The sequence below is a fragment of the Macrotis lagotis genome, chromosome 4 (assembly GCF_037893015.1).
Source record: "Macrotis lagotis isolate mMagLag1 chromosome 4, bilby.v1.9.chrom.fasta, whole genome shotgun sequence".
In the NCBI taxonomy this organism is placed as follows: Eukaryota; Metazoa; Chordata; class Mammalia; order Peramelemorphia; family Peramelidae; genus Macrotis; species Macrotis lagotis.
In genome coordinates, this window is record NC_133661.1 from 232,429,026 (window position 1) to 232,452,871 (window position 23,846).

The window sequence follows — 23,846 nt, forward strand, 5'->3', positions numbered from 1 at the left end:
CGATTTTTGCAGAGATTTTTCTTTTATCTGATAGTTCTGGAATTTGGTCACAACATTCCTTGGTGGTTTCATTTTAGGATCTCTTTCCAGAGGGGAGAGACATATTCTTTCAATAATTATTTTGCCTTCTGGTTCCATGATATCAGGGCAATTTTACATCATTAAATCCTGTAATATTTAGTCCAGGCTTTTTTTCTCTTCAATGTTTTCAGGAAGACCTATAATTCTCAGGTTCTCCCTCCTTAATCTATTCTCAAGGTCAGTGGTTTTGGTGGTGAGGTATTTTACACTTTCTTCTTTTTTTTTCTATTTTTTGGGTTTTTTCTAACAGACTCTTGCTGTCTCATGAAGTCATTAGTTTCTGCAGACTCCATTCTTTTCTTTAGAGAGGAGTTTTCTTCATTTACCTTTTGCAACTCCTTTTCTAATTGGCCAATTCTATTTTTGAAAGAGCTTTCCATTTGACCAATTGAGGTTTTGAGAGAATTATTTTCTTTTTGCAATTGCCCAACTGAGGATCTGAAAGAATTATTCTCATTTTATATTTGTCCAGTTGTATTTTCCAAAGATTTGTTTTCTTGTTGCAAGGTGTTAATCTTTCCTTGGTTTTCTTTTCCCAAATATTCCAATTGATTTTTAACTTCTTTCCTTATTTCTTCAAGGAAGTCTTTCTGTGCTGTAGACCATATCATATTCTCCTCAGAGGTTCTAGATCTCTCTGAGTTAGGGTCTTTTTCTTCCAAGAATTTTTCTATGGATCCACCTTTCTGCTGGCATTTCTTCATTTTGCTAAGACCTTGAGTTGGGCAGAGGCTGGTTCACAGAGGTTTGGTGTTGGGATCCCTAAAGACTTTACTCACTGAGTGTAAATCTCCACCTGGACAGTAGGGGTGCTAGATGATGTGCTCACTGAGTGTAATACCTCCAGCTGGCCAGTAGAAGGTGCTGTTTGCTTTCTCTAGAATGTCTGGGACCTTGTTTGTAGCCTTCTCCCCTGAGCTGGAGGAAGTGATTGAAGCTGTTAAATACTTTTGTCTTTGATTAATAGTAGGTTATACCCTGGGGTGAGGCAATCACTCTCCCTATTGTCAGCTGAGGTGGTTCTGCTGCTAGGTCTTAGCCTGTGGCACAGGTAGTCTATAATTGTTTTTGCTTTTGGGAAGAGGCTTCAACTGAAATGGAAGTGTGAACTCTTGAGTTCCCCCTGACCAGAGGAGTACAGCAATGAAGTCTGCAGCTCTCCCTCACTGGAACTCTCCGTCTAGCCCTTCTGGCAAGCTCCCGAGGGTCAGTGCCAACGCCAATGTCTCTGCTACATAGTTGACCCAAGCCCCTATGGTTGACCAGACTCTAGCCCTGCCACTGATCAAGCTGCTATAGTTCTCAGGCCATCAGGCTCCAGCTCAGCTGCTAATCAGGTTAATCCTTGGTTAATCCAGACTCCCAGGATCTCCCTGTTCCTATGTTCCATCAGAGTTTGCCCTATCTGCCCAGACTCACCTATGATTGCAGAAGACAAATTCTGAGTTAGATGTTCTTTCTCCTGGCTTTTCTTTCTGAGTTTTGTTGATTGGCTTTCTATTAAGAGGTTTGTTTCATACCATATATGGAGGAAAATTAGGAGATTTTAGAACTGTAGCTGTCTTCCCTCCACCATCTTGGCCGGAAGTCATTTCCTAACTTTCTGCTCCTTCCTCTTTTACTAATAGTTGGAGGCTCATTGAATATGAATATGTGTGGGGGTGCAAAAATCCCCTCTCAAAGAAGATAAGTAATGAATGTCTCTGTGAATTTGTAATATGCAGAACCAAAATTAATATATATAGGGTCCTTTAGGATAGAGGTTGAACTTCTTTTATTTTGTATCCCTGACATCTACCACACATTAATCTTAATAATCTTTCCTAAATTATACTGTACTCTATTTATACATGAAGATAGAAACAGTCAAGCAAGGAAAATTGACATCTGACCCAAGCTAAGTCATGACTTGTAAAGAGAAAATGCAACTGTAAGCTATGGAAAGGAAAAAAAAAATCAAATATAGACTGACTATGAGGAGAGATATGCAATCAAATCCTGAACTCCTCTAAGACCAGAGAGAAATGAATTCCAGCTAAAAATTAAAGTTTAGCATATGTTTTCCTTCTGGAACTTATCCTTTTTTTAAGGTTTTTTGCAAGGCAGTGTCGTTAAGTGACCTGCCCAAGGCCACACAGCTAGGTAATTATTAAGTGTCTGAGACTGGATTTGAACTCAGGTATGCCTGCTTCCAGGGTCAGTGCTCTATGCACTGTGCCACCTAGCTGCCCCCTGGAACCTTATCTTGAAAAAACTTCATAATTTTAAGAGGGGAGACAAATGATGCAAAATAATGCTTTATTGCTATAGGAATAGGGTTTAAAAAATATTCTTAGCAGGAAGGATATCTAATATTAATCTTTAACCCAAGATTTCTGATTTTTCTTGGTCCTGTAGTCTCTTGTCAATATTCAACTCAATTTAGTTAACAAAACATTTTAAATTCCTACTATGTCAAAGAATCTAATTTAGGAATAAAGATAAAAAGTAGAATATTACATGACTTAAGGAGTTTGTAATGTATTTCCTGGAGAGCAATATGGAACTATGCTCAAAGAATAATATGACTTTTCATACCCTTTGACTTAGCAATTAAAATTCTAGGTCTACATCCAGAAGAAATTATAAAAAATGGGAAAAATCCTACATGTTCCAAAATATTCATTGCATCTATTTTTGTAGTGTCAACGAAATGGAAATTGAGGGGATGTCCATCAATTGGGAAAAGGCTAAACAAGTTATGGCTCATGAATGCTATGTAATATTATTGTTCAATAAGAAACCACAAATGGTCAGACTCTAGAGAAGCATAGAATGACTCATGGGATCTGATACTGAGTGAAGGGAGTAGAATAAAGAGAACAACTTACATATCAACAATAGCATTATGAGATTAACAATCTTGATCGAAGCAGCTCTTCTCAGCAGTCCAGAGAGATGGGACAGCTATATTTGTCTAGATATGGACTATATTATCCCCATTCTGATGAAGAAAACACACACACACACACACACACACACACACACACACACACATACACAAGCAAATTCTTCTGAATCTGACGAACACTTTATAAAAATTATCTCTTATGTATCTCTTTACCTTAATCATAATTCCCCATACTGAAAATTACTAATTTGTAAATATATTTATCAAAATATATAAGTACAATGCTAACCTGACTGTGTGCCGTGAGGGGAAGGCAGTCAAAAGGGAGGGTAGAAGGAAATTTCGTAACTTAAATATATTCATGTGCATATGGATGAAAACAAATAAATAAAAAAGGAAATGTTACTGGTCCTCAGATTATTAAATACAAAGTAATTTGAGAAAAGAAAGAGAGCACTAATAATTTTCAAAATAGATGAAGTCAGGGAAAGTTTATAGGGATATTTAGAATAAGAAGTAGAGAGTGAATTCATCTCAATCAAGGAATATGGGCAAAGACAAATTGTCTAGAGAGTATATGTGGAATACAGGGAACAGCTAATCACTTGGTAAATATAACATCAAGTGGGTGAAGATATAAACTGAGATATAAAAGCATTGAGTTGCATATAAGATACAGAAGATTATTATTCTTCCAGACTTAAATGAAATTTCAAAGTGCATTTCATCTTTATGAAAATAAGCTTTTTTAAATCTGAGAAAAATTATGATATTCAAGGGAGAAGAACATGTGATAAGGACTTTTTTATGTGGCTTTTGAACAAGTCCTTTCATTAAGGTTAAGAAACCTGAAGGAAAAAAAAGGATTCAAACTTTTTGATGAAAATACACTCTAGGGGTGGCTAAGGTGGCACAGTGGATAGAGCACCAGCCTTGGAGTCAGGAGTACCTGGGTTCAAATCCGGTTTCAGACACTTAATAATTACCTAGGTGTGTTGGCCTTGGGCAAGCCACTTAATCCCATTTGCCTTGCAAAAAACTAAAAAAATACACTCTAACCTAAGGAAGCTTTGCTATAATTTATACAATAAAGGGACAGAATTGAGATTTATTCCTTTAAGTACACTATTCCAGAACAACCACAAAAGCCTGCTCTCAAACATAAAAAAATGAATATAACAAGGAAGTCGAAAACATTTTGTATAATATTTTGGTAATTATTCTTCTATAGTCTAATGAAAATCTTTTCAAAACTAATCTATATGGGCATGTTAGTGGTTTATCAGATTCAAATATTAATTTTTTTTTTAAATTCAAGACTATCAAGGCTAATTTTTTATGTTTTTGCAAAGTAAATGGAGTTAAGTGGCTTGCCCAAGGCCACACAGCCAGGTAATTATTAAGTGTCTGAGGCCAGATTTGAATTCAGGTACTCCTGACTTCAGGGCTGGTGCTCTATCCACTGTGCCACTTAGCCACCCCTTTCAATGTTATTTTAACAGGAGGGGTAGGAGTAACTGCCCCTGGTCTCCAATGGAAGTTTGAATTGCTTGTCAGAGAGAAAACAAATATAACTAGAATAGAGAATAAGTAATATGACAAATGAAAAAGATTACTTGGATTTAAGAATTAGAGTATTTCCCAACTTTGTAATTTACTACCTAGCATAACCTTGGATATAGTATCAGATTTCTTTGGAACTCCATCTGTAAAATAAAAGGGATTATACTCAATGACCTCTAAGGATCTTTTTAGCTCAAAATTTATAGTATACTTGTTTTAAAAAGTAGCATCATTTTGAATGTTCCATATGTTAACTTTTCCTTAGAAAGTGGTATGTAATCTTGGATCTGTTGTTGACTAGATGTGGGTAAATAGCTTTATCATTCAGAATTGTAGTAAATAGGTAAAAAAATACTTATGTTCCTTCTTTATATTTTTTGGTGGGAATCTCTTCGTAAAAATACAAGAATCAAAAAGCTGCATTATTATTTTTATTATTATGTAACATACACACAAAGAAACACTATACCCACGCATCTATCTGCTATCTATCCTATCTGCTCTGCTCACCTTAATGTAAGTTCTGATGACTTTGTCTGAATCAAGTAGAGGTATTGTACATTTTGGTAGACAAATTGAACTCAAATTTGGTCAGCTTCCTAATGTTTTGCTATACTTTGTTTATTGATCTAGAATAGAATTTCTGATTTTAATAGTCTACTTCAGAAATGTATTCCTACTCATCTCAGTCAATTGTAATTTCAGCTTTTTAAAATCTCTTTTGGAATAGTTTTTTGTTTGTTTTTTAGATCTATGCTTCTTGGTTGGGTACCTTATTTTCTATACCCGATGGTGTATACTCTTTGTATGCCAAGGTTTTGCTGTTTTGGGGCAGAAAGGAGATTTAAAGAGTTGTCTAGTCTTAATCCCTAGAACATGCCAGCCCTGTTTCTAGGAGTATATATGAACTTGACTGAATTTAAATGACTAACCTAGTGGAATGAGTCAACTAGAAGAAAAGGTATACCGTGAGATTTTAGAATACTTTAGTCCTTTGTAACACATCCAAACTGTTCTATATATTATGGTGTAGGGATAGGGATAGGATGGTGATAAGGCTAACAATAGATATACAGAAAGAGAAATAGGTATTCAGAAAGAGAAAAGACTAGATCTGAAATGTTATTATTGCAGGGAACTGGCAGATGAGTGAATCCCCTATATCATTGTCAGTCATTGTCTTTTCTGTATTTTAGTTTCGGAAATTTTCTTTGGGAACTGAAAAAATGACTTTGTTTTTAAAAGTGACTTTCATAGGGGTGGCTAGGTGACATAGTGGATAAAGCTCTGGCCTTGGAGTCAGGAGTACCTGGGTTCAAATCCGGTCTCAGACACTTAATAATTACCTAGCTGTGTGGCCTCGGGCAAGCTACTTAACCCCATTTGCCTTGCAAAAAAAAACTAAAAAAAAAGTGACTTTCATATGATCACATAGACAGTATATGTCAGAAGCAAAAGTTGAGTCTCAGTCTCCTTGACCAGTTCTCTATCAATTACACAATACTGCCCATCATCAGAATTTGAGATGTGTGATAAAGGCTACAAAATATATCTCTCTTCTCAATATCACCTGTGCTTAAACTTGGATATATATATATATATATATATATATATATATATATATATATATATATATATATATGTATATATGTATATATGTATATATACATATTCTTGACATTTATGATCACCATGGATAGTCATATTTTAATATGAACTCTTTGGCATCTTTTTTATTATTTTCCCAAAGTTGATTGTTTGGCTGATTCATCATGATTCAACTCTTTGTGAAACTATATAAAATTTTCTTGGCAAAGATACTGGAGTAGATTGTCATTTTCTTCTCCAGATCAATTTTCAGATGAGGAAACTCAGGTGAACAGCTGACTTGTCCAGAATTACACAGCAAGTAAGTATTTGAAGCTGGATTTGAACATAGATTCTCCTGACCCCCAAGTTCAGTCATTGCAGTGCTAAGCTGCTCTTCAACCTATGCAGTCATTCCCTAACTTATGGGTATACCTCTACATTCCTATATTAGCAAGAATCATATTTCATTCCTGTTTTATATGAATTGTTAAAATATCGATGGCCACAAGTTTATCTGTCATGTATGTGACTAAAGGGGGGAAATGACTTTATTACTGGTTTTGTAAACCTTGAATACTTAAAATACTGTAATTACATGTCAAATGTTGATATGTTTACATTTAAATGTTTCAGAGTATTTATTAGCCACTTTAAGAAGTAAATAATATGTAAGCCTTTGTAATCAGCATCATATTGTACTGCCATAAATAAGGAAAAAAAACAATAATTGCATCTTCTTTCCAAAATGTAGATGTTTCTATCTTACTTTTTTTTGGTTTGCAGGTTAGTGAAATATAACAGCTCCTTCCCCTCAAAGAATTTATTCTAATAAGTTCTTTGATCCTTCTAGATGAAAGGGCTACAGACATCATTATTGCTTGAGGCTTTGTCTTTTGGGACTCACTATAATGCTTTTGAACAAAAAAGAGAGCCAAAGGTTTTCCTGATTTCACTGCTTTTTTTAAAAAAAGAAAAAAAATGCCTTGTCTATCTTCTTATTAAGTTATATGTGAATGGTTTGAAAACAAAATCCTAGCAAAAACATGGAATTTGAACAAATTATTTCCTAATATTTAGGAACTTCATAGAGTCACTTATACAATAAATGTGATTGTCCTGCTAGTTATTTTCAAAAATTGCTGTTAAAGTGAATTGATTAAGATTTATAATAGACCTTTGATAATGAAGGAAAAGTGATAGGTACAGCAATTTTTCTACTAATTTTTTCCTTATTTAGAATTAATAATCAGCTAAGTCTGTGATATTAATAATTTGTTTCAGTCATCTAGTCAATTAAATACCTGTATTCCAAGCTCTGTTCTTGGACTCAGAGATGTAATGACAAAAATTAAATAATTCTTAACCTCAAGAACCTTAGAAGCTTACCTTTCACTATGGAAAAAACAATATTTAAGTATATATAAACATCTTATGAAATAGATACACGATAATTTGTGGGAATGACAATGAAGAAATTCTTTTATTGGGTGGGGTCAGTTGAATTACTATGGATTATTTAATTATTGTTGTTATTAGAGACTACCCATATTTTTATATAAACTAAGCAAAACTGATATTAATTTCTTTTAGTTCAATCAAACCAACATAAAAAATAAGCCGAGTCAACAAAAAATTATTGAAAACCTATTACATTCCCAATACTCTGTTAATTGCTGAACAAAAAAAGGAAAGCAAAAGAAAATCCCTGCTATAGAGAATTAAAAAGGACAGACTAATGAGCAAAAAATATGTAAAATCTGTATACATATAAGATATAAACAGGAAAAAGTGGAAATAATCAGCAGAAAGAAGGCATTAAGGCTAGGAAAAAGTTACTGATACAGGTGGAATTTTAACTGATTTTTAAAGGAAACCAGGGAAGGCAGAAGGTAAAAGTGAGAAAGAAGTAAATTCTAGGTGTGTATGGACAGTCAGGGAAAATAATTGGAGTAAGGGGTTAGTATGTATATTTTTAATGCCTTAATGTTTAAGACAACTACTTATTTGAAATAAGCTTCAATCTCAAATTCTTCAAATTTCACCAAATCTTCCTTTACATTTAATGCTTTCTTTTTTCAACTTAAACATGATGAATCACAGCTCTGTTTAATATAATTCACTGTCAGTTTGTCTACTTCTTTCTTCTCCCATATTTATATATCAAATATTTATAGTAAAATCTAACCAAAACAAGGTATTGGCAAGTTAACTAAAATAAGTACTGTTCTCTACTTTTGTTACACAACCACTTTTACTTTAAAAAGTGAAAAATATGCTGCATTATCCAGCTTTTGAAATTATGATCAATCATTGTTTTAGTCAAAGGATTAAGGTAATCTTAAAATTATCATTATAATTATATTAAATATAGATCATACATTATCAATTCATACAAGACTTCATGTATTTCTCTGAATTTGTCATATTCCTTTTTCTTATGACACAATACATTTTTATTACAGGCATGTACCACACTTGAATAAACCCATTCTAAAACTAATGAATATATGTATTTTGCTATTCCTATTTCAATAAAGCATAATCTTCTCATTCCCCCCAAAAGTGCTCCTTTTTTACATGTCATTTTTTCTATATTCATGATCTCCTTGTGATACATACTAATTCATGTTACATGTAGAGACTTGTTGGTTCAGGAAATGAAATTCTGTTCCTGTAGGTCGGGAGACAAATTCATATTCTTTTTAGATACTTACTGACTCTATGAAGCCATACAAGTCAGTTACCCTCTGTCTGCCTAAACACTTATACCTATTTATTCTATCTTCATCTGTTAACAATGATAATAGTACCTGTGTCTTTGGGTTGTGAGGATTAAGTAGGATACTATTTGTAAATGATTATACAAATCTTGAAGCCCTATATAATTAAAAACATATTTTGCTAGCTATTATAATTATCGTCATTGTCATCATTGTCATCATCACTGTCATATCAGTTCAGTACTAGGTTATGATTTAATGAACTGTGGGGAATATTTCCAAATAGTGTTCCTTACTCCAAATCAGAGCTCCAATAATGTGACTGTCCTCAAAGACATTAACATGTTCCATTTTGTTTATTTTCTTTTCTAATCAGATGCATATGAGGTGTTTTTGAGCTACATTTTTCTGATTATTACTGATTTGGTACATTTTCATATTATTATTAATGTCTTGCATGTCTTATTTGAGAACCTTCTGTTCATATTCTTGATTCCTTGCACATTCTTACCCTATTTTGATTTATTTCTCAATAATTATATACAATTTTATATATATTTTTGAATTTAAAAATTTGTCAGAGGCATTTGCTATGCAGATTTCTCTAAGAAAATTCACTTCTGAATCTAATGATTTTGTTAAAGCAGAAGTTTTAAAACTTTATCCAAACCAAAGTGTCATTTTATCTTTTATGACACCCATCCTTTCTTTTTTAAATAATTCTCACACTTGTCATAATTTCTTTCTTTTTTCCTTCTTGTTTAAAATTCCATGAACTTTTATCTGTAATTCATATATTCTTTTAATGTTTATTGTGGCATGTGTATAAAATATTGTACTTTATATAGTTTCTATCTGCATGCTTTTCATTTTTCCCAAAACTTTTTTTTAACAAATAGGAAGTTCTTGCTTAGAAGTCAGAATACCTATGTCTCCCCATTCTTCCCACAATACAATTCTGCTATATTCAATTTCTTCTGCATCTTCTTTCTCTAATCTGTTGTCACACTTTTAAAAATAAAATAGGCATCATATGCAAGCTATTTTTTGAACATTTCATAAAGACAATAAAGGGGGTGGAGACAAGATGGTGGCAGGAGAAAAGCCTCTCTTAACTGCTCTCTAAAATATATCACAAACCTTAAAATTATGAATCTAACTAAATTATCAAGAGACAGATGCACAGAGAGATACAGTGAGGTAATTCTCCAGTCCGAGGTAACATATAAATTACTGGGAAGAGTCTGTTCCATGGTGTTGGAAGGGCAGCACCACAACAGAACTAGGGAACTTCAGTCTCCCAGGAACAGCCCTGGAGTGCCTGGGCTTATGTGCTCCCAGAAACAGAAGCAGTTTCCTAACCTGCACCCCAGGGAATAACAAGCACAACTTGAAAGGCCAGCAGGGAGCCCTCAGCCAGAACCCAGTCCCTCAGCACAGTCATGGCACTCAGAGCAGACCAGATCCCAGGAGAAGGGAGAAGGTCCATGGAACCACCCAGCAGGAGCCTCCAGGCAGCTGTGCCCTGAGTGCTGAGCTTATTGAAGGTAAAGGAGTGGAGGGAGGCTGCCAAGGTCTGTCCTCTGTCCCTGGAACTGGAATGTGGGGCTTTGAGCACATTCAGAATCTGCTTGCAGTTTGGGGCCCCAAAGAGCAGGGGTCCTCCCTCACAGCCATGGTGCAGAGGGGTATGATTGTGGTCATTCACAGAACAGAAGAGCAGTCTGAGGTCTTGCAAAGGGTGTACCAATATTATTAAAAAACTCAGGAAGCACCCCAATACCAGACACAGGCTTGGAAAATGAGTTAACAGAAGAAAAGGAATCTAAACATAGTCAATTTCTTTGGTCCCATGGAGAACCAAAATACTCAATCTGAAGATGAGAAAATCTAAGCGTCTGCATCTAAATATTGCAAAAAATATAGATGTTGTGCTCAGGCTACAATAGAGCTCAAAAAGATTTTGAGAATAAAGTAAGCAAGGTAGAAGAAAAATTGGGAAAAGAAATGAGAGAGATGCATGAAAAACATGAAAACAAGTCAGCAGCTTAGTTACAGAGTTCCAAAAAGTACTGAAGAAAATAACATGTTAAAAACCATGTTAGATCAAATGGATAGAAAAGTTCAAAAAGTTATTGAGGAAAATGCATTTGAAAAGCAGAATTGACAAGATGTAAAAGGAAATAAGAAATCTTTCTTATAAAAGCAAATCCTTCAGATGTAGCATGGCATTAAAGGAAGCTAATGACTTTGAGAGAAATCAAGGCAAAATAATACAACACCAAAAGAATGCAAAATTAGAAGAAAATGTGGAATATCACATTGAAAAACAGCTGATCTGGAAAACAGATCTAAGAAAGATACTTTAAAAATTGTTGGGCTCCCTGAAAGTCATAATCAGGAAAAGAGCCTGGCCCTCATTTTTAAAGAATTTCTACAGGAAAATTGCCTTGATATCCCAAAAGTAGAGGGTAAAATGGAAATTGAGAGATTCCACCAATCTCCCCCTGAATGAGATACCCCCCCAAAAATAACCCCCAGGAATATCATAGAAAAATTCTAGAGCTCCCAAGTGAAAGTTAAAATAGTACAAGCAGCTAGAAAGACAAAATTCAAATATCATGGAACTGCAGTCAGGCTCACACAGGACTGAGCCACAACTACATTAAGGGCACATAGGGCCTGGAATATCATATTCCATAAGAAAAAAGAGCTTGAAATGCAACCAAGAATCAACTACGAAGCACAACTGAACATTCTCTTCCCAGGGAAAAGATGCAATTTCAATGAAACAGGAGAGTTTCAAATGTTCCTGTTGAAACAACCAGAGCTGAAAAGAAAGTTTGACCTTCAATTACAGGACACATGTGAATCATAGAGGGGGTGAATGAGAAGGGCCAATTAAGAGGGACTTAATTAGGATGAATTGCATGTTTTAATGCATGGAAAGATGATACTGATAATACTCATATGAACTTTCTCATTTAATAGAGCAGGTAGAAGAAACTTTTATAGATGAGGTACAGGAGAGAGTTGAATTTGAAGATATAATATATTGTAAAAATGGAGTCAGTGGGTGAAAGGGAAATGTACTGGGAGAAAGGAGAGGTAGGATAGGCTAAAATATTTCATGTAAAAGATATTTCATTAGATTTTTCAATGGACAGGAAGGGGGGAAGGTGAGGGGGAATGAAGGAACCTTCAATCTCATCGGAAATGGCTGAGAGAGGAAAAATAGGTTATAGACATCTAGAAGATAAAGGAGAGAGTAGGGACGGGGGGAGAGGAGTGGGGATGTGGGTGATAGAGGAGAGTGTAGATCATAGGAGAAGATAGTCAGATATAACTCATTTTCTTTTTTAATTTTTGCAAGGTGATGGTATTGGATGACTTGTCCTGGACAATGGGACCAGGTGGTTTCTGCATCTCTGGGTTGGGATGTAGGTCCACAGGGCTGGTGCTCTGTTCATTTTGGCACTTGGCTACCCCACAGCACATTTTTGAAGAAGGACAGTGTCAAAGGAGAGAGAAAATGCAATGAATGGTAGTGGTGAGGAATGGATGGAGGGAATTACAATCAGCAAAAGCAACAGTCAAAAATATGGAAATACTACTGTGATGGATTTATGATAAAGAAAGTGATTCACCAGAGACAGAACTGAACACAGCTATCAGAAAACAGACTGAAACACAAACACACACACACACACACACACACACACACACACACACACACAGCCATAAAATATGTTATAGCATATTGCTTTCAAGTTAAAATGTCAAATGTCAGCAATAACATTGATATCATAGTTGGAATTTTTAAAAAGAACAACTACATATGTATAAATTAAACATAATTTAATTCATCTGGAGGTTCTGAAAAAATATTATATCACATCTATGAGGGGGATGAATTTTTGACCAGTGGGAATTAACATACATTTTAAACTGTTTAATGAATGATTTTGATGATATTAAATTAAAATATTTTTGCACTAATATAACCAGTGCTGTCAAAATTAGAAGGAAAGCAGAAAGATAAGAAATAATCTTCACAAAAGAGAGGTCTGATAAAGATCTCCTTTCTAAAATATATAGAGTACTGCCTCAAATTAATTAGGTCACAAATCATTCCACAATTGTATCAAAGGTTATGAATAGACATTTTTCAAATGAAGAAATTAAAGCTATATATAATCATATGAAAAAATGTTCTAAATCATCATTTATTAGAAAAATGCAAGATAAAACAACTCACCTCACATCAATCAGAATGGCCAACATGAGAAAAAAAAAGAAAATTATCAAGGTTGGAGAGGTTATGGGAGGATTTAGACATTGTGGTCTTTCTGGTGGAGTTGTGAACAGATCCAACCATTCTGGACAGTCATATGAAACTATGCTCAAAGAGGAATAAAACTATTCATACCATTTGACCCAGAAATTCCAATTCCAGTTTTATATGCACAAGAAATTATTGAAAAAAGGGAAGTCTTACATGTTCTAAAATATTCATGGCAGTTCTTTTAGTAGTGGCAAAGAATTAGACATTGAAGGGATGTCCATCAATTGAGGAACTGCCAAACAAGTTATGCTACATGATTACTATGGAATATTATTGTTCTATAAGAAAACCATATATTTTAATCTAGAGAAACAAGGAATTACAGTATCTGAAGCTGAGTGAAGGGAGCAGAACCAAGAGAATATTCCACACATTATGAGATAAACATGGATGCAGCTCCTTTCAGTAGTTCAGAGAGCTAGGACAACCTTATTAAACAAGCTATGGACAATGTTATCCCCATGCAGTAGAAAAAACAAAACAAAACAAGCAAAAAATAATCCTTCAGAATCTGAGCCACACTACATTCACTTTGTAAAGAAGTATCTCTTATGTATTGATTTCCTTCAATCCTAATTCCTTATACCAAAAATGTCTAACCTGTAAACATGTATATCACAAATGTATAAGTACAGTATTAAGGTGAGTATTTGTTTCTGGAGGGAGGGGGGAGGGAGGGTGGAAGGAAATTCTGGAACTTAAAAATATCCATATGCATATGGATGAATGTTAAAAAGCTTTCATAACATGTATTTGGAAAAGTAAAAATCAATAAAAAGATGAAAATAACTATGATTCAATGAAAAGTGAGCTAATTATAGGCTGTAAGTCAAGGAAAATTTCAGTGATTTAAGAAAAGACTCTTGATCAAGTGCAGGGAGGAGGTAAGGGATGGCTTTATGAGATTGTGATGTTTGATTGATATCTTGAAAGAAAGGACATATAAATATCTGTAGATTGAAGGGCTCACACATGAATAATGGCAAAGAATTTAGAAAGAATAAAGGATATGTGGATATGTGGATAAATCAGAATAGTATGACCAAGTTGCAGCAGAACAAAAGGAAGAAAAGAAGAAATAAAACTAGAAAAGTAAGTCAGATCTAGATTGTAAAAGGTCTTGAATGTCACAACCTTAGTTTATTCATTCTTAGAAAGGGAATGGAATATCACTGGATATATTGGAAGAGAGGAATAACATGATAGTATAATTATGTTAGAAAGACTGTTTAAGCAGTATTATAAAGAAAAGGCTAAAAATGAAGGTCAGTTAGAATGCAGTTACAGTCATAACAATATCAAGTGATAAGAACCTACATCATAATGGAGGTGATGGGGTAGAGAGGTGAAAATGAATACAAAAGATATTATAAAATTTGAAAAGCCTTGGCAATAAATTGAATGGAGTGGGAGAGGAAGAGATAAGTGTTAAAAATGATTCTAAGCTTAGGGGCCTTTTTTGATATAAATCAAAATAGTGAAATTAAGTGCTGGGCAGTCAAGGAGTTTCCAAACAATAAATGAGGATGTTTGATTTGGATATGTCATAAATGAGGCATAGTCAGGAAATTCTTGCAATTATATCCATCTGATATTTGGAAATACAGAAATAGAATGATGTTGAAAACTTCGGGATGGTGGAAGTTACATTTTTGATAGTCATTTGCACAAAAGTAGATAATTTCACTGAGATGTAGTGTAATATGAGCAAGAGTAGATTGCATAATATTTAAGGGTTATAGGTAGAAATAAGGTCTATTGAGAAAGAGTCTGGGTGGTGATGTAAAGTGCATCCAGACTGGGAGGTAGGAACCCCGACTCTGCAGTTGAGCATCAGAGGTAAGAGATAAGTTGGGTGGGGACTTGGACCCGAAGTCAGAGGAGGGGAGAGGAACAGGGCCAGGGCATGAGTGGGAACCCCAGGAGGGTGGGGGGAGGAGAGCCGGCTCTGCTTCCCCCAAGGCCAGCTGACCCAGGCTCTTGGAACCTGGGCACGAGTGAAGCACTACTTTCAATGGAATCCCATTCTCTCCAAGGTCCATCCGGACCACTCTTCGAGAGCCAGTACTGCCCAGTATACGCTTATTGACTTGGCCCCTTCCGTGAGGTTGGGAGGTGGTCAGCCAGAGACACATTCTTGGGCTGCTTCTGAGACTCAGATACCTCAGAGATCCAAAGAAGCAGAACTCCACAATGCCCTCAACTCGACAGGTCCAAAGCATGAATTGTACAAAACCACCAAGCAGGGGCAGATGAAGACTAAGGATGCTGATATTAAGAACACTAAAAAGAGCTACAAACCTTTAAGTCAACAATGAGCTGAGGAAGAACTCAAGGAGAAGAATCAACTGTTAGAGCCAGCTAACAAGCATTTGCATGTGAAACTAACTGAAAGACAGGAAGAGGTGAAGGTCCTGACTGAAGGGATGGAATTGATGGAGAAATCTCAGGATAGCTTCTTGACAGTTTTGGAGAATTGCAATATTGATCCAGACAAAGAGATCCTGGGAAACCTGCAAGAAACAATGAAAAGGGAAATGGAGTCTTTGTTGGTCTTTGAAAAACTGAAAGATCAACTGAAACATTTTAAGCAGAAAGCTACAAAGAGAAAAGAGGACTTACAGGTATTGAAAGCTAAATTGAAGATAGATGAAGAGGAAAGAGCTCGAATCCTAGAAAAACAGGAAGCATTCAACAATGAAAAAGAAGAACTCACAATCACCTTTGAGGGAATGAAATAAATGTTAGCAATTCCTTAAGATCAGGTCAAACTAAAAGAACATTTCCTTAAATTTTCCTAAGATAGAACTTCCCTTATTCTCCCAACTAAAATATGATCAGAAGCAAAACTGGAATAATCTAAGTTTGTATTGAGAAATATTCCTGCCATAGAAACTTATGTTGTCCAAGCAATCAGATATGTGAATCATCTGTTGGTAGATAACCTTAAGATCCAACTAGGAGAACTAGACCTTTGGTTGCCTTCCTGTAATAACAATTCAGCTTGAGGGCAGAATCAGGAATTGAAATGACTTATCAGAATATTCAAGAAGTGTCCTTCCCATACTGGGTACTGGAAATTTGAAATGTTAAATTGTTTGTAGAGATGTCCTTAAAAGAAGAGGGGAGGAATGCAGGTAGATGACTAATATCTTTCTGAAATAACTGAATAGAATAATAAGACTTTGAATGATTCTTTATTGTGATCATTTTGGCCCAACTCACCTGGTGTTTGGATTTGTTTGTTTGTTTATTCATTCATTTATTTAATCATTCATTCATTCATTTATATTTATTTATTTATTTACAAAATACTTCTATAAATAAAATGACAATTTTTTATACTAGCACAAAAATAAAAAGGGCCTATCAAAAGAAATGAGTAATCAAAAAGTTAAGAGAATAAACAGAGTGTAGCATTATAGAAGTCAAGGAAGAAAAATGGCAAAAAGAGTTGGTCTAGAATATCAAATGTGGAAGAAAGTTCAAGAAGGATGAAGATAAAAAAGAAGATGTTGTCTTTAGTGATAAAGATTACCTTGATTACCTTGTAGTAGTAGTAGTAGTAGTAGTAGTAGTAGTAGTAGTAGTAGTAGTAGTAGTAGTAGCAACAATGAAGAAGCAAGGAAAATAGATTTCATTGAATTATAAAATAGGTATTTAGAAAGTAGACTTAAGTAACCAGAGATTCTTCCTAGAAGTTTTGTGATGAAAATGAAGAGATTTTAATGATGATAAAAGATATTTTTATTTTATTGCTATTAGAGTAAGAGAGATATGAATATTTTATAGGGTGAAAGGAAAAGTCTGGTAAACAAAGAAAAATTAGATACCTGTGTTTCTTCTGACTAGAAAGTCTTGAACATAGGGACTGCTTCCCTCTTACCCTTGCATATAAAGTCTGGCACATTGCCCACACACTTAATAACTGCTTATTGATTGATTGGTGAGAGTTGGGGGAGTTTGATAGAGCATTTCTAGAGGATACAGGAAACAATGGAATTAAGTAAACAGGTGAAGGGGTTAATTTTGTCAAGGTAAAGGACTACCTCATTCTCTTGAGAAAGGAGAGAAAGAGTAATGATGGATGAATGCATTGAGTGGTTGACGAAAGGAGGAAGGTGATGAGGCAGTGTATGAAGGATGAACTTAATTTTCTACACAGAGTATAAGGTCTTTTGCTGAACCACAAGAAAGGTGAAGGTCAGAGCAGCTGATACTGTCTGGAATAAACAGAGAGGAGTAAGACAGAAGCACTAAGATGAATAAAAGAATTGCCATATTGGGGGGCGGCTAGGTGGTGTAGTGGATAAAGCACTGGCCTTGGAGTCAGGAATAACTGGGTTCAAATCTGGTCTCAGACACTTAATAATTACTTAGCTGTGTGGCCTTTGGCAAGCCACTTAACCCCATCTGCCTTGCAAAAAAAAAAAAAAAAAACAACCTAAGAGTTGCCAAATCTTACAGAGGGCCCAGTTCAGATTAGTGAGTATAATTTTATAATGAACTTAGCTAGCATGTTCTTTAGTTCTTCTTTCAAATTGTTTTCTTGTTCAGAATAGGAGCAGAGAACTAAGGACAAGGCAGGCCTAAAGGATAAAAGGTCAAGATGGTAAGAGAAAGGAGAGATGAAGTGAAGACTTTTTTTTAGTGGCTAATAATATGGTCAAGACTGAAAAGGCTTATGAAATTTTTTTCAATATCCATCCACAAAATCCTTTCTACAACATAAAGTTTAGACCAAATAAATCAGATTATTTCCAATCTCCTTTATTGTCAATACCTACAAGTTGCTGATTTAGTGTTTAAGTGGGATATGGGATATTCATATCACAATCAAAATTAATACTCAGTTGCCAGTCAAGGAAGTATTTACTGTGACTTCTCTCCCTCTACCCCCCACCAAAAAAAAATCTCACTTTACCTTCACTTTTTCCTTCCTTTTTCCTTGATATAATAACACATTTTGTAGCAAAGACTTATCAAAACAACAAAGTAATAATGAATCTTATCAAACAATGATGAAAATCTCATATACAGTAATTTTTCATGATATAAGCATGTATCTCCCATACCAGAAATAATATTACAATTCAACTATTCACCTCTAACTTTGAAATATCTTCTGGTAGAGAAAATGTGTTCTATTGAACTTTTTTTTCAAAATTTGATGCATATTCTGATTAAATATATGACTAATTTTGTGTTTTAATCATATATTTTTCCTTTAAAAATCATAGATTACACATGTGCTATGATAAATAATGAGAATATATAATACACTAAGACAGATGTATCAAATACCCAGCCATTTATTTACTTATTTCCTACAATATGCCAGAGTGCAGCCAAATAAATATTAAAATGTAACTCTGAAATATTTAACATAAGTAAATAATACAATAAAGCATGGCTATATTATATATGTTAAAACTAAGTCATATAAAAATTTCAGAGATCCTTATTTTGGATGAGTGGTTCTCTGAGTTTGTCACTACTGTAATAAGAGACAATTTCTCACCTCAATTAGCTTTCAATGTGATGAAAGATGTACATAAATACCTATAATATGATATGGATAATTTAGTCACTGTCTAAAGCATAATTCCAAACTCCCTTTTGGAGAATGGACCAAATTACAGTTATACCAATATTGTGTTAATGTTTTTGTTATTCCATACTTTCACAATAGTGACTAATTTTATCTGCTTTTATGTTTGTCAGACTTCTATGTATGGTGAAATGAAATTCCAATTTGTTTTGATTTTCTTTTATTATACTATGAGTGATGTGAAACAATATTTCCCTGTGCTATATGATTATGATAGTTTGCAATTCTTTTCAAATCTATGTTGTCCTATTCTTTGATCACTTAAATATTACAGAATGATTCTTGGTATGTATCTGTGGTCTTTATCAACATATCTTAAACATCAGTCCCTTATCAGGGCCTTTTGGTGGAAGTGTGTTTTCCTGATCAAAAAACTTCTCATTTTACTGTCATTGTTTGACTTTGTTATTGCAGCAGATTCTCTCTTCTGTCTGTTGACTGTCGCTTTGTCTCTCTGGAATTCTAATTGCTACTGTTTCCCCCCTCTCTTTTTCCCTTTCTCTTTTTCTCTCTTCTCTTTTCTGATAAGTTCTTTAATACTAACATCATATACTTATTTTGATCTTGTTATGGCTTATAATATAACATTTTTATCTTAGCAGTTTTTCCTGAGTTCTTGTCAAATAGGAAATAATTTTATTTAGTTTTTCTCTAATTTACATTTTTAGCCTCATGAAATATTGAACTATTGAACCCAACTGTTTCTGATTCTTTATTATCTAATCTGTTGCACTGATCTAATTGCACATTTTATTCAGTGTGTGAGACTGTATTTAAACTCTGTTCTTCCAAACTCCAAATTTAGTGCTTTTCTTTATGTCAGTTCTTTAACCTAAGTGGTACAAGAGAAGTTGTGATAAGCAGTAAATTGTCAACCTCAGACTCAGGAATAATAGAGTTGAAGACCTGTCACTTCCTTTCGCATACCAGGTTTGTGACCTCACTGTCCCAAGAATGTCTCCAGAAACTGCTTAAAACAGGTGAATAGTAGCATTTTTAGACAGAGCTTCTCCATTGAGAAGAATTGACATGCCAAGAAAGAAATTGAGATTCTTCCATGTTTAAAATAAGATTATTGCCAATTTATACTGTTCCCTATCTACTTTGGGTATAACTATTTGCATGTTTTTCCCCAGAAGTCTGTGAACCATATGCAAGAAAAACTATTTTAATTCTTGCTGTCTTTTAGCTGTTCCTGTGTCTTGTTATTTTCTCTAATTCTACATAACATCATCATCATCATTAGGCTTTCTTTGTTTCCTTAGCATTTATGGGCTTCATGTTATACAGTATTATTATTATTATTATTATTATTATTATTATTATTGAATTACTTCCTTTCCCATTCTCTACTGTCCAGTTGTTTAATTTTTCTTGCCATCACTCCCACGTTAAATTGTAGCCTCAATCTTCCTGCCTTAATATTGGCTATCCTCCATTATTAGAATGCACTCCATTATCATCTTCACTGTATTGATTCTCTTACTTAAAGATCTGACTAGAGTAGCATTTTTTATACAAAACTGCTTTTTTACTTTCCCAACTATTAATTCTTCCCTCCCTATCTAGTTTGCATTTAGTATATTTATTTAGTATATGATTAAAAGTATTCCTTCCTTCTTCCCTCCCTCCTTTCCTATCTTCTTTCCTTCTTTCCCTCTCTTTCTCTCTTTTTCTTCCTCCCTCCTCTCCCTCCCTTCTGTCACTGTCCAAAAAATAAATCATATATCATCTTCTTGAGGTTATAATCCTCCAGACTGAAGGACAAACAATAACAGGAACATAAATATGCATTTTCTTTTCTTATGGACAATAAGTTCCATTAGATTAGATACTATGTCATTTTGCTGTAGGATCCCCTGTGTTTATCACAGTGTCTGTGACTGTTTCTAAAATTTCTCCAGATGTCTTGGGGCTTTCAGACTAGATATCTTTTTTCTAAATAATTTAATGCTCTTTTGGTTTTTTTTTTCAATTTCAAGGAAAGATTTGCTACATTCAACTTTTTGGAATCTTTTGCATTTCACATTTTACTACTTCCCTCTCTTCCCTTCCATCTCCCTATGAGAGGGATCTGATATAGGTTATACACATGAAAAATTATGTTTAGCATGTTTCTATATTAATAATATTGTGAAAGAAGAATCAGAACTAAGGGGGGAATGATAAAGATGTTTAAAAAGGTAAAACAAGTTTAAAAAAGTAAAAATTTTATGCTTTGCTCTGTATTCAGACTACATAGTTTTTGCTCTGGATAAGCATGACATTTTCCATCAAAAGTCATTTTAAAATTTTCCTTGGTCACTGAATTACTCAGAAAAGTCACACAATGCTGCTACTAATGTGAACAATATTCTGGTTCTGCAGGAACCATTCAGCATCAATTCATGCAAGTCTTTCCATGATTTTCTGATGTCTACCTGTTCATCATCTCTTATAGAACAATAGTAAGAAAAAACATTTTTATACCAAAAATTTTCCATCTACATCCCTATTAATTGGCATCCCCTAATTTTCAATTATTTGCCACTACAAAAAAGATATGCTATAAATATTTTTGTAACTTGGTTATTTTTTCCCTTTTGTATGATCTCTTTGATATATAGGCCTAGTAGTATTAGTATTAGTAGTAGTAGTACTAGTAGTAGTAGTAGTAGTAGTAGTAGTAGTAGTATTGCTGAATTGAAGGATAAGCACAGTTTTATTGCCCTTTGGACATAGTTTTGAATCTCTTCCTAGTCAGATTGGTTCATGACTCCATTAACAAGGCATTTACTATACCAGTTCAAGAAATATGCCTTAAATCTAAATTTGGCTTTCATTGACTGGATAATAAAAATAATAATTCCCAGTCCAAGTCTATTTTTTTTTATTGTTTAGGCTTTGATGTGCTCAGTGATACACTCAATGAGGTGTAAATGGCAATTGTTTCAGTTTTAAACAGAAAACTTGAGAGTCCTCCCCTAAGAATTGATTGATAAGGGCATGCCATGGTGGCAGTGTCTCCCATGTCACACAATTAATTCCAAAGTTCTCAAGAGAGACTGTGAGTATTCTTGTATCACTTTTTCTGACCACCATGTGAGAACTTATATGAATTCTCCATAATATAATCTATTTTGGCAAACTTAAATTTGCCATTCCAGCCCATCAGAGATGTGCTATCTATAGTAGCATTTAAATGCTTGACAGATGAGTTGGAGAATGATCTCAGTGTCTGCTGTCTTAACCAGCTAGATTATCTTCAGAATTTTCCAAAAAAAGATTTCAAATGAAAATCATTGCGTTTCTTCGCATGGCACTGGTAGACTGTGAGATCTCACAGGCATACAACAATGAACTCAGCACCATTGGCTCTGTACATCTTCAGTTTGGTGGTCTGTTTATCTAATACTTCTCACCCACAATTTTCTTCAGGGTCTCCAAAATACTAAACTAACTATGACAATGAAAAGTATGAAACTCATTTTCAGTGTGTACAGCTCTAGAAAGGTCAAGGTACTGTCAAGATAAATGAACTTATACACAGTATTCAAAACTCCATTTGCTTTAATCAGTATTTCACATGTGGATGGTGTGGTGCTGGATGATGAAGCATATGTATTTCTTAGTTTTAATTGTCAACCCAATATTAGTACAAAAAACAAAGATTGACCCATACTTTGTTCTATCTCAGCTTCAGAGGCTGCATTGAGTCCACAGTCATTTGCAAACAAAAAAATCACACAGAATCCCTCCCTTTACATTAATCTTAGCATATAGCCTTGTCAGGTTGAAGAATTTACCATCAGTGAAATAGCTAACACAGATGCTGTGTTTGTCCTCATTGAAGGCATTTGCAACCTGGCTGAAAATATCATGCTAAAAGGCACAAGAGAAAGTATGCAGTTCTATTTTACTCCATTGGTGCTTAGGAAAGTTTAAGAACAATATAAATTACAAGAATAAAATTGATATTTAATATTAATGAACTTCTCCAGGCAATGAAAATTTAAAAATTTTTTATTTATTTTTGAATCTTACAATTCCCCCCCCCCCCAATCTCACTGCCCTCTCCCAATCCCCTACTGAAGGCAATCCATTAGTCTTTACATTGTTCCCATAATGTACATTGATCTAAATTGAATGTGTTGAAACAGCAATCATATCCTGAAAAAAAAGTAAAATACAAGAGATGCAAAATTATATAATAACTCTTTTTTTTAATTAAAGGTAATAATCTTTGGTATTTGTTCAAACTCCACAATTTTTTCTCTGGATATAGGTGGTATTCTCCATTTCATATACCCCAAAATTATCCCTGATTATTATTGTTCTCATGAAATGAGCAAGTCCATTAAGACTGCTCACCAACCCCATCTTACTGTTGTGCTGAAAAATGTTCTGTTTCTGCTCACCTAGCTCAGCATCATTTCATGCAAATCCCTCCATACTTCTCTAAATTCCCATCCCTACTGGTTTCCTAATAATACAATAGTGTTTCATACAATACATACACAATAATTTGTTCAGCCATTCACCAATTGATGGACAACCACTCTATTTCCAATTTTTTTGCTAGCACAAACAGAGCTGCTATGAATATTGTTATACCAGTGATTATTTTGTCATTTTTCATGATCTCTTCAGGGTACAGACCCAATAGTGGTATTGAATACACATTTTATTACCAATTACATTCCAGAAAGGTTGGATGAATTCACAGCTCCACCAACAATGCACTTGTGTCCCAGATTTCCCAAATCCCTTCCATTGATCATTTCTGGTCATATTAGCCAGTCTATGAGGTGTTAGGTGGTACCTCAGAGATGCTTTAATTTGCATTTCTCTAATAAGTAATGATTTAGAGCAATTTTTCATAAGACTATAGATTGCTTTGATTTCCTCATCTGAAAATTGCCTCTGCATATCGTTTGACTATTTGTCAATTGGAGAATGGATTGATATTTTTAGAAATTTGATGAAGTTCTCTCTATATATATTTTAGAAATTAGTCCTTTGTCAGAAATACAAGCTGTAAAAATTATTTTCCATTTTCCTACATTT

General features: G+C 34.3%; 1 pseudogene; it reads left to right on the top strand.

The window, feature by feature from the left end:
- Positions 1-15,948, top strand: part of LOC141522873 (small kinetochore-associated protein-like) — a 103,965-nt pseudogene extending 88,017 nt beyond the window's left edge.
- Positions 15,949-23,846: the final 7,898 nt, after the last annotated feature.